The sequence below is a fragment of the Nyctibius grandis genome, chromosome 3, assembly GCF_013368605.1.
Source record: "Nyctibius grandis isolate bNycGra1 chromosome 3, bNycGra1.pri, whole genome shotgun sequence".
Lineage (NCBI taxonomy): Eukaryota > Metazoa > Chordata > Aves > Nyctibiiformes > Nyctibiidae > Nyctibius > Nyctibius grandis.
In genome coordinates, this window is record NC_090660.1 from 40,669,674 (window position 1) to 40,685,524 (window position 15,851).

Below are 15,851 nucleotides of genomic sequence, written 5' to 3' on the forward strand. Positions count from 1 at the left end.
GAAAATCCCTCTTTTTTCCTGTTATAGGCCCTGAAGAGAAGTATACAATATCAGGGATTGAATGAAAAAGTGTTTTATTATTTGCCACTTTTTTAATCTTATTTTTTATTTTTTAATTATAATGTCCAAAGGAAGGTATGTCTTTTCACAGAAGAAGAGTTAGCAGTACTTTTTCGTACTGATTTTTCCTTGCTTAAGTGACTAAGTATATGAGAGAAAGTTTTCTGATTTGGGTAATATTTAAAATATTAAGTATACGTATCTGTCCTGGCATTCTCCTGGTGAAAATGTTCAGGGAAAGCCCAGATGAAAGCTCTGAATCCAAGCAACCACTTATTGTTTTTAGATGAAACGGCTGTGTGAAAAGACTTACAGTAAGTGCTCATTCAGCATGGGTCCCACTTGAAGAATATTTTAGAACCAAAACTTGTCAAATAAAAAACTTCTATTTCTTGGTTCAGAAGAAAAATGTAGCCTGGGAAAAGTTTTTCATTCATTGTTCTGTAACTCATTTTAACCTGTGCTTTACAGATTTTTGGAAAAAAAAGTTTCTGGACTATTCATGATACAGGCATCCACAATCTGCTGTGAAAAAAAAAAAAGGGATCAATAAACTGAAAAATACACTATTTTATCTGAGTTCTGACAAACATAGGCTAAAGCTACCACTGCTAATTCTCATCATTTTATCATGCATTTGATAATGCTTGATATTTTTCTTAAAGCTTCCTTTCCTGGAGTCTCATGAATACAAGGCAACATTAGGTTGACTAATTGTTTTCCCCCACTAATTTCCTGGTCATTCAACTGGCCTTTGCCTCATGTATATTGCAAAATAATATATCTGTCATGTTAGTATTACAAAAATTGATAGGTATTCCATACAGCACTCAAAAAATTGCTGGTTTATGATGCAGTCTCACTTTTTTGGTTGACTGAATGTATGATCTCTGATCCATTGGGGGGCTGGTCACACACCAAGGGTTAATATGTAGTCAATTCCAAGCTAAATGTACTTGTAGAATTCCACTTCCCCAAGAGACAACTGCAAGGAAAACACTGATCTAGTTCTCCTTTATCTCCTGTCTGAAGGATAGAAGAAGGAAAGAAATGAATGAAGGCCTTACAAACTCTCGCCACAAGAATAAAAAATCTTTCACCTCTGTATCCCATGCTTCATTTTTAGCCAAGCCTGATTGTAATTTTACTTATTTTTTTTTGCGTGTTTTCTAATAAAGTGTTCTGTCGACCAGTGGAATAAACAGGACAGCTAAAACAGAATATTTAAGCTGCGGTTGGGCAGGCTAAATATTATCATCCAGTTAACAAGTTAGGGAGTAACTACAAGTGCTCTTATGCCTACAAATCTGAGAAGTCAGTAACCCTAGAGAGGGGAGCAATGACAAGCAGCTGGGGACAGGCTGAGGACAGAAACTTCTTGACTCCGCTTAGCTGAAACTAGAACAGCGTATCTGATTATAGCTATTGCATTTCACCTGCTCTGAAATGCTTTTTTTTGTGTTGGGGTCTTCAGCTAACAACTTTGCAGTACTACTGTGGTGGCTGTGCTGCCCCCAGAAATGGCTTCTGGGATGACGAAATTTCCCCGTACAAGGACGGCTGCTTGTGGAACCTTTAAATTGATGCACTCGTAAATTCCCTGTTAAGGATACATTTTTTAGTCTATATTGTTGATGGAACATAATGAAATCAATAAATATGAGTAATTTCCTTAATTGCAGCTATTATTTATGAGATTTAAATTCTGCTTTTTACCCACCATCCATGCCAAGGCTGATAGGAATCCCAAAAGCATCCAAATGAGGGTAATTTGAAAAATAATAGCATAGCTGTGAATATTTAGGAAATACTTCCTTATTTTTGACCTGTATGCTTGCACAGGCTGTTATGTGCTTTAGAGCAATCTTGAAGCTTCTGTATTGTTTTTCTGGCTGAGAGCAGAACTCAAGAGATTGCCAGATCTCATCTCAAATTGAAATGCAATTGAGATCGCATCTCAAACTGCCTACCTATTGAGTTTGTGGTGGATTAAGAATTACCTATGCCAGCTGAATGCTTCTTCAGTCTGAGAAAGTTGTGGGCTGATTTCTCAGTCTTGTGATCCTGATATTTTCCAGTGAACTCAATAGTAATGAGTGAGTACACTTGCTAAGCCATTCTGATGTTGAGAAACTTAAAGTTAGCATGTAGGAACATATCCTCAGGATCTTGTTTTCAAGTATGTGGGCTTTACTGTATATCCTTTTGAGAATTTTAAAATATAATTTCTAAAGGCAGTAGTTCACATGTATAAAACATGTTTGTGTTCACATGAAGTTCACATGTTATAAAAAAAGGCAGTGCTGAACCAGCTTCTGCTTCTGCAGATGTAGAAGTCAAGAGCTTTTGACCCCTCAGCCTACTGAAATCTGTCAACTGATTTTGGTGGATGTGGAGGGTCCTGCCATCAGGTGCCAGTGTTCTCAAGACACAGCAAAATAAGAAGACAAAGGAATCGTTGTCTGAAGAAGAAGGTCATCAACAACAACAAAAGAGCATGATTTGATCCATTCAGGAAAGAAGGGCAAATATAGACAAACATTGGCTTTGAAAGATGTGACTGACCTCAACAGAACCCAGCTAGAGTAAACTGTGTACACAATAAGCAGATGAGTTAAAAAGCACTAAGAGTGTGGAAATTCCACAGTATCGGGCATAGCAATTGTTTAGACGTGCACACTGACATCTGCCACTATGCATATTTGTTTTGCACTGGCTCCTGTTGTGCTGTTTCATGCACACATTGTATGGAGCCAGGAGGGGCAGAGTAGACAAACCACTCCTGATATCTGTTGCCCTTCTCCTGGCAGCTTCTTGGAATAACTGAAAGATGCAATGGTTCTTCATCTTACATTCCACTTCCCCACTGCCTTGTATATATTTGTACTGTGCTTTCCCTAGTGACAAAATGCTGAATAGCTCCAAAAACACATTTTCTTGTATTTTCTGACTGTGGATTTTTGGCTTCCAACAGCACATGGTAATTTCAGCCAAGAAGGAAAATAATATCCTTTAGATGTGATGTTCCATTAGTAAAGAGTCAATTTTCTTTATCTAGCTGCAAATTGTTTTGGACTGTGAATTATCCAGATTGTGCAATAAAGGCATATAACACTCATGTCACATGTCCCTAGAAAATAGATCTGTTTTATAGGGATATAACTCAGTTTGAATGTGGTCCTTGGTATTCTTCACTGGTCTCTACCAATTCATTAATATTTAAATTTATGTTAATTTCATCAAGGTGTGAAAAGATTTTTTTTTGCATATACATGAACTAACGATATTACTATTCAACCAGCTATTTTCCTTTTCTTTTTTTACCCAGGAGAAGCTTGTTGTATGTTGACAGAAAGAAAAAAGGGGAGATTATAAAAGCCCATTTTTGAAAACTCAGGAAATCTAACCATTGAATCTGTTTTTAAAGGAGCTATGAAGTATTCTCTTTCTTGGTCTGAGTGAAAATTTTGAATAGTATCTCCATGGCATGTTACGTTTCCAGAACACATATACATGATGGAGAACTAGCAGTTTGCACATGTGTATTACTCTATAAGGTTACCATCCTGGGACATTTCAGTGTTACACTATAACTACAAAGAGTCTATAGAAAGGCAATGGTGCTGGTGGAATGTATAAACATTTATTACATTTCAGAGTTGAATAAACAGCGGATCTCAAATTTTTAAAGGTCCATATTTTCTTCAGAAGTGACAATGCAAATTAAAATTTTTGGAAAAAGCAGCTCATACAACTATAATTTTCTGTTTAAACTACTCTCAATTCAAAATAATCTTAGGAAACATTGTTAAGAGGCCAGATTTAACTTTTGTTACTCCCTTTAAATGTTGCCTTCTATTTAATTCCATTTCTGGAATAAAGTACTATTTCTGCTGGCCCAAAATAATGAATAATCCTTATATATGGAGTTATTATTTATGAACTATATCCTCTACTGACTGAATGAAAACAAAAGGTATATTCAGTGCATTTCCAAAGACCTTTTAAATGGCTCAACAAAGCACATAATACAGGCCTTGTCTTACACGTTTGTGATGATACAGTTTAATAGTGTTATAAGGCTATGGTGGTGTGTAGTTGTCATGATGGTAGATTGTGCTGGTCTGTATAGATTTGCTGTCATTCTTTAGGCTTTTCATACATGACAGAAGTTGTCTGAAGCACAGCAGGAACATGAAGCTTGCAGGGGTTAAGTGTTACTTGCCTCCTGGCTCGCTACATAGTCCTCTCTGCACACATACAGAGATGAGGTGCAGGGTACATCCGTCACTGGGCCGATGACATGATGGATTACTCATGTCATTGTCAGTACAGTCAAAATCACTCTGCTGCTGATAAGGTGGTCCCTTTTCGTTGCTCTGGTTTAGTGAAGCTATTCTTCCCTCTGGTTTTAAAACAGTAACTCGCACAAATATCCCTTAAATCAAAGACGGTAAAGACTGGTTTTAATTTTACATAACTTTGGGCCATAGGAGACAAATTCCTTTGAAAATTGCTTTCAAAATGGACAGGTGTGTATTAAATATTTTACATCACTTGATTTCTTTCAATCTGGAAAATAAAGTACTTTAAGAGGGACACTGAATGTTTTCCTGAGCTCATTCTTCCTCATGATTTATCAGGGACACAGGCTTGGGTCTGAACTGTTAGCATAGCTTCCTGATTCTTCTTCTCTGTAAGGTACATGAGAAAAGAGACAGCTATCTTTGTAGTAGCACTGGAAGAGAATAAAGCACTGGAAACTGGCAGGACTTTGGAAACGTTTGGAGGGGAGCTTTGCAAGAGCTGGGCGGTGCCAATAAGAACATTCAACAGAGGCCCTAATGCTGCTTGGCTCTGAGCTAGTCACAAACTCTTCTGCATGTAGTGCTTGATGCTGCAATCTTTCCCCCATGCCAGCTCGTTCTGTAAAACTTAAAGGGGATGAGCTGGGGAAGAGTCAGTAAATACAGCTCAGACAGGGGTACTGAAATCTCAGCTGCAGAAGAGGAGTGCTGAGCACAGCATCTCTTTTCCTGGAAAACTGCTGTCGCCGAGACTTCAATGACAGTTATCGCCACAGCCTTCCCTGACACTAAGTTTTGCCCCATAATGCCTTTCCCACCCTATCCCTGCAAGCCTAAAGGTGGGATTAAGACTTGAGCTTGCTCTTTACTAAAGTTCTGTAGAGATACAGATGATTCTCAAACAGGTAAACGTGTTTAGCAGACAAATGTGAAATAGCTTTGCTGGGCCTCTGATACCCCACGACCACTGCTTTCGCCCCACAATGGATATTATAAGGCTTTCGTGGCACACAGGGATGCTGCTCCATGCACAGTGGCACGGTGACAATTCAGCCTAATTGCTTCTTATATTATGATCCTGAAGTCAAAAGTTTCACTGGAGAAATTGTGCTTGGAGAAGGAAATTGTTGTCACTGTCTGGTTACTGGGTATAGAAGAGAGTTGGAGTGAAGTGTATGCAGGCATATATGTAACTGCAATAATCTTTTTTATTATTCAAGTCTTTTTTGCAGCCTATGCTCTTAACCTGAAATATATAGCATAATTTCCATCCCACTGTAGATTCCATTTTATTTATACTTTCATTTCAGTATGTGTGCATCTACATGCACACACAGCATGTAAACATAGCATGTTGTCCATATATAATCATCTTTGCAAATAATCATAGAGAGTACAAAAAATTTACTAAATTATTTCTGTCTTAAAACTATGAATTCTTTCAAAAAACATATGATCATATTTGCCTACGAACAGGAAAACCTTTCTACAGAAGCTACATGGCAGCTGACTGACTTAAAGAAAAACAAAACAACCAAAAGCTTGTGTATGCATATCAAGAGTACAAAAGATACATACTCACTCTCCCATACTTACACACCCACATATGCTGATACATCTAAATAGCTTTGTTTTGAAGTTTTAATCAGATTTAAATGGAAAGTTATTGAAGAGAACTGTGTGGTCTGAATTTTAATCCCTGAACCCACCGGCTTCTTTTTTTATTGCATGTGGTGTGGCCTTGAATTGCAGAATATTTTAAACATACATAATGAGCTCAATGTCAAACTGTTGAGCCTTTTGTCTTTAACAATAAGCACTTAGCTCAACTAAATGAATAGAAATTGCTTTAGTGAATTACAAAAGCCAAGGTTTTACAGTGCACTAATGCTGACATTAATTAATGTAGGCATTGTCATATTTTACAAATATATGGGATTAAAATCCAACATTAAAAAAAATGTAACATGCATCAGTAAACAGCCCAAATTTCATCAATCACAGATGCTGGATAAAATTACTTCTTCCAACATGAGTAATATTTTTTTTCTGATTTGTTTGTATTTACATAGGCTACATTTAGGACATATACGGTGCTGGTTGAATGGCAAGATTTGGAAAGAAATAACGTAAACATTGTGTGTAATTTCTCTAACTTGGAAAGAGATTAGATCTCCAATTCATAACAGACACTTTCTTCTATCGTATTTCCTAAACGGTGTTTGTAATAGGGCAACTTTTTTACCGTTAGAAAATAAGACAACTTATTTCCTTCCCCCAAAACTAGGAGCAGTATTCAGAAATTTACAGTAAATGCCAATTCATCCTTTAGAAATCCCTTCAACCTAGTACTAGAGTTGCTGCCAGAGATCTGAATGCTTTTGCCTAAATCTCTGTAATCCAATAATCTTTTGTGTTTAGCAGCTTGTTTTGAAACTTGTATAGCACCCCAGCCTGTGTCTCCGTATGTTCGTTCGCAGGCAGGTGAGTGCCCGAGGGCCTGATTATTATTCAAGCTAGGAGGCCTTCACAGCCCGGACCAGAATGTAATTTGTAATTAACTGTCATTTACTTCTGTCTGCACTGACTTGTTGTTCAAAAGACAATGTATCCGAGCTGGTCACTAGCTTCTCTTTGTTGTGGATATGATGTCTCTCAGATCTAGTTGTATTCATAATGTTTAGAAAACCAAGTACTTGCACTCTTGAAACCAAATTGGGAAGGGGATTTCACTGATTTTTCCTAAATAAATTAGGTATATGCAATTATGAATACTTAGGTATGTAAAATGAAGTATTTGATGCTCTGGGATGAGTTTCTGAGCAGATTAGTTAAGTTCATGTGAGACATATTTAATTGAACTCCATTAGGGATAGAGCCTTCATGATTTGAACTTATTATCGTTGAGAACTGTAAAATGAAAGTGCTTATTTAGGTTGTGGGAATTTTTCTTAACCCATTTTAAACATTGCAACTGTATTTTCTCACTGAAGCGAGGCCACTAATGTATTCTGTGAATGTACCCGTATCATGAATTTGTAATTGTCCCCATGGTATTCTTTTGTTAGCCAAAATAAACAAAAGAATAAGATAATATCCACACTTATTTCTTTAAGAATTGTGCCTCGAATTATTATTGACATAATTTTAATTCACAAACAGTAAAAAAAAAATCTTTTTCTGTTTAAACTCCATTTCATGCACTTGTCTCTGAGAAAGCAGGCATGACACCGTGCAACAATAAGTATCCACACCCAAAGCCACTTTAAAAATAGGTTAAACTTATCCAATGCCGACCTTTAGCTCAGCCTAAAAACACTATACTGCTGTTTTGCCAGAGCAGAACTTTTGGCCCATTTCATCTCTTTTGCCTCTGCTGCTGTTGTTGTTGCTGTTGATGTTTTCCTCTTCCACCTTCACAGGTGCCATTGCTGCACCTCGCCTGCGGCCATGCGAGTGAGGGACTCCCTGGGCAGCGGCACCAGGAGACCACCGCAGCTGATCCAAAGCCCCTGCTTGTGCACACCTATGCGTTAAAGGAGCACCTCCCTCTGATTCAGCGCAGCTCTTGGCCTGCTCTGCCTTTCCCAGCGCTATCACCTCAAATTGCGTATTCTGGGCAGTACATACCGGTCAAGGGGATGAGTAAAAAGGCTCAATGGCATTCTTTTGTCACACTTAAAAGGGGGGGGTGGTGGAGAGAAAGAAAGAGAAGAAAGAGCAATGTCTATAGGAACAGCTTTCCCCCCACGGTGATTTGCATAAAGTTGGATTAAACAGCGCTTCAAGCCCCAAAAGGCTGATTACTTACACTGGGCCTTATTAATTATTTCCTTCTTTATTTGAAACAATTAAGGGGAGAAAACAAACACTGAGCCGCTATCTGTTTAAGACCGGGAGCAATAAAAGCATAAGACCCCAAAGAAAGCCTGCTTTTTGTGGAGTGTTTTCTGTTCTCGCCAGCCACGTCGGGGCTAGCAATTCCCATGTGTTATCAAAAGAGACAAGAAGCAGCAGGCTTTAGCACCTAGCTGAGCGGGATTGCTACATGCCACTCTAAGTGCGATTAAGCTTCCTATAGTGCACCAGTGACATCACTGATGGCTCAAAGCTGCAGCTACTCAAGAGTATTAGAATGCATTTCATGCTTGGCTTACTCAAAACTGCAGAGCTAAAATTTACACCTTATTTGATGTTCCTCTCCCTGCTGTTAATTGGTAAAGGGATCTCTGACCCTTTTGATCTCTGCTACAATCCTCTAAATGCCCAGGTCTGCTAAACTGTTCAGCAGGAGATGCTCAGCAGTTGCCCAGTAATGTGAAGTCTTTTTTTTGGCTTTCTTGCCTTTGGTTTACATCCAAGTTGCACAGAAATAAGAGATGACAGTTGTTATAGATATGCTGGTTTAATTACTTGTCAGCTTATAGCTGATATCTCGGCTAGCCGACGTGGAAGCTTAACTTTCTTCTAGTAGCTTAAAGCATGACCAACTGCTAGTGCTTTAGTATTTAGCCATAAAACTCTGGATACATTTAAGATAAAAAACAAAATAGAGGAACAGCCTTTTTGATTTACTTGCAAAAGTGATCAGCTTTTGGTGCTCTTGACTTCATGTAGATCTGAGGTAAAATAAAATTATTTGGTCATATTGACATCTAAGGGGTTATCCAGCTTGTTTTAATTCCAATTTATAATTGCATGGGGAATACTGAATACACTTTTCCTCTGCTTCCTTTGAAATGAGAGACTTAATATCTTTTTGAGAATAAAGGAGAGGTGTATTGTGTTGACTCAACTACAAATACTACTACATAAAGTTTTACCAGCTTTCCTTGAAGAGGCATCCCTTCGAAAGGAGCCTAGCGCATATAGTCTTGATGTATATGTGATTAAAAGTGATTCGCATGCACACACCTCTGCATATGGATGAATTAATTGCACAGAATACCGTGAATTTTAATGGAGGTGATGGTACTGTTAAGCACCTTTGAAGAATTTGCTTAGTGAAGAACAAATGAGGAACACTGTAATAATTGTTGCCTATAGGTGAAGTCTGGCTAAAACGTGACCCCACGTCTGAGACACCATCCTCTCCCCCTCCAAACCCTGTCAGAGGTTTTTAGTGTTTATCCCAGGCTTTGTTACCCACCAAGATACATAGTTTCCATTGAAGTGAAACAGATTATTGGTTACTATAGTTTCCCTATTGCTCAATTCAGTGCTGTGAAAAGCCAGGCACAATAGGTTTAAAAGTCCAGTTAGGACAAATAAATCCATGTTGTGAAGAATGGGAGAGAAGATACCTGTTCTTCTGTCTTTGATGTATTCTTTATTTTGTAGGACAGAAGGGGAATTAGTGGAGGGTTAATTGTTCGGTGCTTAGAGCTCTGTCTTTCCAGTTTACTGCGGAGTGAAATACAGTACTATAAAGACAAAGTGAATATTGTTTGACTTCTTCCCCTCCCCCCTCCTTTCCAGTTTTCAAGATGTGCAAGATACTGTAGCTGTGCGGTGGAGACAGGAATGCAGATTTGTGAGTTTAATCTCTGGCATTATATTTTCCCCACACCGAGTCGCATCCGTATAGTGTTTGCCTCCTTTCCATGCCAAAATGGTAAATGGCATTTTCTTATATCCCGAGAAAATTACTCCACCCAGAATTCTGAGGTTAAGCTACAGAAAATTTACATGAAGGAAAGTGAAAATGTCAGCTTTCACCTGGATACATCAAGAACCAACCATCTGAGCATGCTGGCAAAATTAATATATTCTAGAAGGCCAACACACAAATGTTAAGAGGCACTTGATGATACAGCGCAGATTAAAGCAGTGGCTTTTGTGCCTCTGGAAGCTTTGTTTGCATTCAGCCCAGTATGACTAGGAAAAAAGTTAATTTGATTTGATAGCTGAAAAGGTCACACATTTTGTTCAGAGCCTTGCACGCTTTTTTTCCTTAACTAGATTTCTGCATTTCAGCCAGAGCTCACTCCTAAGGTTTTCTGCTTTGCTATAGCCCTTGTTGAATCCTGCCAAGAAACAAGTTGTGGAAAGCATTCTACATGCGTAATACAATAGCAAAATGGAAAACCACTGAAGTCAAACTGTGTTCCAAGCTTATTTGGCTTCGTTTATCCTATATTTCTTATTCTTCTGTGCAAGTTCATGGGGAATAGGAAAAAGGATCGAGGGGAACAGAGTTAATCAAGCGCAGCCCGCAAAATACAACACAGATAAATGGCAGAAAAGCTTAAATACTGGCAATCTTTACCAGAAGAGCAACCTTCTTCTCTGAAGGTGTTGTTTGACATTGCTGAAGGTTTCATCTTGATTACTTTCAATAAAATCCAAAGTAAGGATGACTGTCTTGGCTCAGTAAGCAACAAGGTTTTATCACTAATTACAATCCTTTATTACCAGTAGTTTAATAGGTTTATGATAGGTCATAAAACAATTCAGCATGGGAGTACATAAAAGGAATAGGTTATACAGCTGTGACATCTTAATATCTATTCATTGTAATAATTTTATGATCTTTAATGGTAGTATTTTTTAAATAAGTTTGTATGCTTTTACATGGAATAGATGGCCACCAAAAATGGGAGGTGGAGGAAAAACACATAAATATAGAGTAAAATACTTAATGAGGCATTTTGAAAACTTCTAATGTCAAAAGCATGTAGACTGTATCATGCATGTGGAGTCTTATTATGGGTAATTATAATAAAATTATAAGTGCTATAATAATTCTAACCTTGAAGGCACAATAAAGGATAGTTATATTTGCCTTCCTAGCCCACACATCTGAGACGTTTTCCTCATTAATTATATTTCATGTAAGTATAATTACGTAGTGTAAGACTAAAATTCAAAAGCATTTGCTAAATCACTGTTAATGGCAGCCTTACTCTTCAGAGCCTTAATATAACTAATTATATCTAAAGTTATAGGCTGAAATGAGAGATGGAAACAAAGTAAAATTTACACTGTACGGGATTTTTTTCCCTACTGATTGTTTTAATCTGTAATGTAATTAATGAATGGAAAGTAGCAAAAATGGATTATTATTTGAAACTATAATAAAAGTCAATCCTAATTCCTTCAGTATAAGTTATTTTGACTTTGGCTTCACTGGAATCATGTTGGTCTAAAACTCTACATTTTCTGTGACTCAGAACACTATGTTATGTGCTTATAGACATTTTTGGAGATGGTATGCCTACACAAAGTATTCTGATGGTTTCTGTAGTGCCTAAAATATTTGACTGTGATTAAAATATCAAGTCACTTTATACATTATAGCAGGAAAACAATGTTTTGAAATATTGTAATATTTAATTTATTAAGATTTGGCTTGTCATATTTGTTCATAAGTTTGTACCTTTATCCATCCACTAATGGCTACATTAGTAGCTTTGTTGGTAACATAATTATTTCAACTTTACCTTGAAAGTAAATGCAAACACAATACCTCAATACTGAATAATTCAATACCAAGATACAGGGTTTTTTTTCTTCATTATGAGTATTATTTAAATGACTATGAAAAACACTACATATTTCAGGACAGAGAAGCAAAAATACTTTCACAGAAATAAAGAAGTAACTCAGAATATAATAAAGCTTTTAAATAACTTAGGGTAGCTATTGACTTTAAAAAATAATGCTTAATATTCAAGGATCTTTTTGTTTTTTTTAAGTTCCACCACAGAGTATCTGGAGGGGGGCAATCTGAAGTTCTTTACAATGATGAAAAGATGATTTACAAGTTATTGTGAGCTAGTTTTGAAGAGGGAAAATATACAGGGATTCAACAGGCCTCCCCAAAATTAAAGCTATACATCTATTTTCTTTCCTTTCCTTACCATAGTTTATTATGTATTACTACAAAACTGTATATAGCTACAGAGGGTATGTGAGACTTTAACACACCTAACATAACATAAACATGTTTATTTTACATGTGTACATGCAAACAACATACCTTTTTTAAAATATATATTCCTACATTAACTATATCATTATTTCAGACTTTATCAGGATCAATGATGCTCAGGTTGAGACATTCCATAAGAATACAGTAAATCATCTTTTAATTATCACTTGCTGCTAGGTGTTTCATCTACCTGCAGATCTGTTCCAAAGTAGGTATTTAGATGCACATCACAGGTTTAGACACTTTTGACGTTCCAGACAATAGAACTTCTTCAAAGAGAAGTGTTTTGAAGTACCTTATAATGGAAGAGGAATACCTCAGGCCTGATAAGTTTCTTCTATCCACAGGTGGAAGAGTGGGGTGTAGAAAAAAAAGAGCAAAATCCAGAGAATGGACTATTGTTCTGTGATCTGTGTAGACGCTACAATCATCATACCTGTGTCGCATTAGAGCACCAAGTTTTAGTTGAGGTTATAACCTAAAAAACAGTGGAAGCAAGACTAACAGGGAGAAGATAGTCAGCTTCTTAAGTATAGTTTTGAACCAGGGCACCCTAAATCTTTGTCCACTTGTTTGCAAGGACTGCTTCATCTTTTCTAAATGGAAATTATATCTGGTTCTTTAAATGGATAAGGAAAACTATATTTTTCTCTCAGAAATCCCTTTCTTTCTATGCTGTCTTGGTCGAGTTGCAATTCATAGAGCTGTTAGAGAACTGAGGTCCTCTAGGTTTAAAATAGAAGGGGCTATGGTAAAACAGAGGGAATCCTGTCATTGCAGAAAATTCTCCCTGTTGTGCTCCTTAGCCCCTTTTCCTTCCAGAGACACACTGCTGCAGGACTAGCCTATTTAGGTGGGATTTGTGAGAGAGGATTTGAGGAGTTGTACTGAGGTACAGAGCTGGTGTGGCAGTGTTTGGATTTATGTTGAGGCTTTCTTGTGGGATTAGTTAATAGTTTCAGCTGATATAGTGTTTGTAATTTAACTACACAGTATTCGGAATACCATGCACTTATCTTTTTGTATATGTTTTATAAACTAAAAGAATAATGATGTCAGTTATGCACCCACGTCCCTGTTACACATTTAAATAGGAAGATCTTATTGTACCTATCAGTCTCTCTTTGCACTGAATGCAGTTATTAAATTGTGATTATTCTGTTTCTGATAAAATGAATAATTTCCCTACGCCAATAGTCAGTAATAAGTGAAACGGCTTTAATTACTTTGATGCCATAGTGATAATTTATTTTCTTTTTTTTTTTTTTTTGTATATTCTCATAACCGAGTGTCTTTCTACAAAGACAAGTTAGGGGCTGTTGCTAATAGGGCGAGTTGCTAGTAAAATCTTTTCCACTCTTTCCTCTCATTTCACATCCTATTTTGAACAATGTTTTTGACAGAAGTTTTGTGGAAACAGAGTATCACAGTACGGTACTATCTTTTACATTTTGGGTCCCATTTTTATTTGCTTTTGACTGCTTTGCACATTCTGTACTAAAGGGTAAAGCCATGGGAGGATTCAGGTCTGATAAATGTTAAGTGTTGTCATAAATTAGATCCAGTGAATAAAGTTAAGCACCTACAAATCAACCAAAGCAGCACCCAACTTTTCAGCGCCTGGCCCTCAGACAACAATTAAAACCCAATGTTCCTAATATCTCTCTAAAGGGCATAGGCTGATCACCAAACAATCCTGAACACCCACATATGGAGTGAGGATCTGGCTGAAGCAGCTGATAAGAAACATAATGTGATGGTGGTCAAGTCCGATATCTCAAGCTGTTCCTCTCTAGAGTTTATCTGAGGTAAGACGGCTGAATGGCACTGTCCTTAAGATATCTATGTTTTGGAAGCACCTCTTGAGCATCACTGAATTCGTATGAGTTTCACTGAGATGGACAAGGCTACCTCTTTTAAAAATGTCATTGTCAAGATGATAAGATGGCTATTAATATATTTATTACATTCATTGCTTTTTAAAAGCAAGTGCGCTGTGCTCAATTTTACTTGGAGGGAATCCCCTTGTTTTAATGTAACTGGAATTAATTTTCACCTGCGAGACATAAACTGTCAGAGCTCTTTCATGTCACAAATTCTTTCTCTTTTAAGAGAAATAAGGGAATGTGCCTTCACTCCAAGGGCAACTAATGCAAAAAGAATGTTCAAGTCCAGTAACTTAATGGTTTTATTTAACAATTACTTCAGTGTTTTGCCTCTACTCTCTGTTTACTCAATGAGTCTTGTTTTTCTGGAGCTCCTTTGGCTTTCCTCAGACCTTTTTTCTACATGCATTAGTGTAAATACGTTTCCTGGTCGTCAGCAGGTCTTTTTTATTGTTGTTGTTTTCTTTTTGTTTGTTTGTTTTGTTAATCAATAATGTCTAGACTATCTTGTCCCTTAATGCTGTATTTCCACCTTCTTAAGGGTTAAGGACAGAAAAGTTGCCTACCTAGTAGTATTCAGCTGAGTGTTCCTATAGGGTATCCATCAATTGTTTCCTTGAAATCTTATTCCTCTAATATGCAATGAGAGAAGTAGAATTAGGTCTAAGGTCCATGCCTTTCAAAGAAATAATGCACCTTGAAGACAATGCTAACAGTGTAAAATTCTAGAAGTACAAGTCTTAGCATAAAAAGTGCAGCAGAGCACAACTTATATCTTTCAGTATTAGGATTAATACAAAGAAAACATTTTACTTATCTCAAAGTCTTACTTCATTATTCTATTCATTATCTAGTGCAAATCTACTCATCTGTATCTGTTTTCTTGCCTTTAACTCAAATAATTTCATGATCCTTTTTTATCTTTTTCTAATTTGATGCCTAACGAAAATACATACCTACTCTTTTCTAGAGACAGCACCCAGCATTTTAGCACTTTAACTGAATTGGTCTCATGATCAAATTGTTGTCTCACGTAATTTCCTCTTAAGTATAGAAAAAGCCCACCTGAAACATTATTTTCGTGTCCTTGTCACGAGTAACAAGATTTCCCCATTGTAGCTGTATCAAAATAATTGTTGGAAGACAAAACTTTCCCTACTTCCCAGATGTAATTCAATTTAAATTTTCTCTAAAACTTCCTTTAAATAAATGTAAATTATCAGTAAAACTTGTGCACCAATCAAGTTTGGATTCCACTTAAGATTTGGATGGGTTTCTTATGCAGCTGTTTTCTGACTCAGTATTCAGAGTTGAAAGGAATTTTGTCTTTGAAAGAAAAGTTGTAATCTTCAACCTGTTTGAATATGACTCTACAGAATGAAAAGTTTGTATTTGATGTAGGATAACAAATTGGTCCAGATAATGCTGTTTTAATTAGTACTATTACATTTCGAAATATCTCTTTAATGGATTTTTGAATCTTACCAAGGATCAGGTTTCATATGCATATCAACCATTTGTACTTATTTACAATTTCCCCTTGAAACAATTTTTTAAACTCTATTTTCTTGTTTTAGTTTATGAGCAACCACAAAATAATTTAATTTTTGAAAGGGTAATTGAACACTTTTTATTTTTTACTGTATATTAGAATGTTGTCTGCTA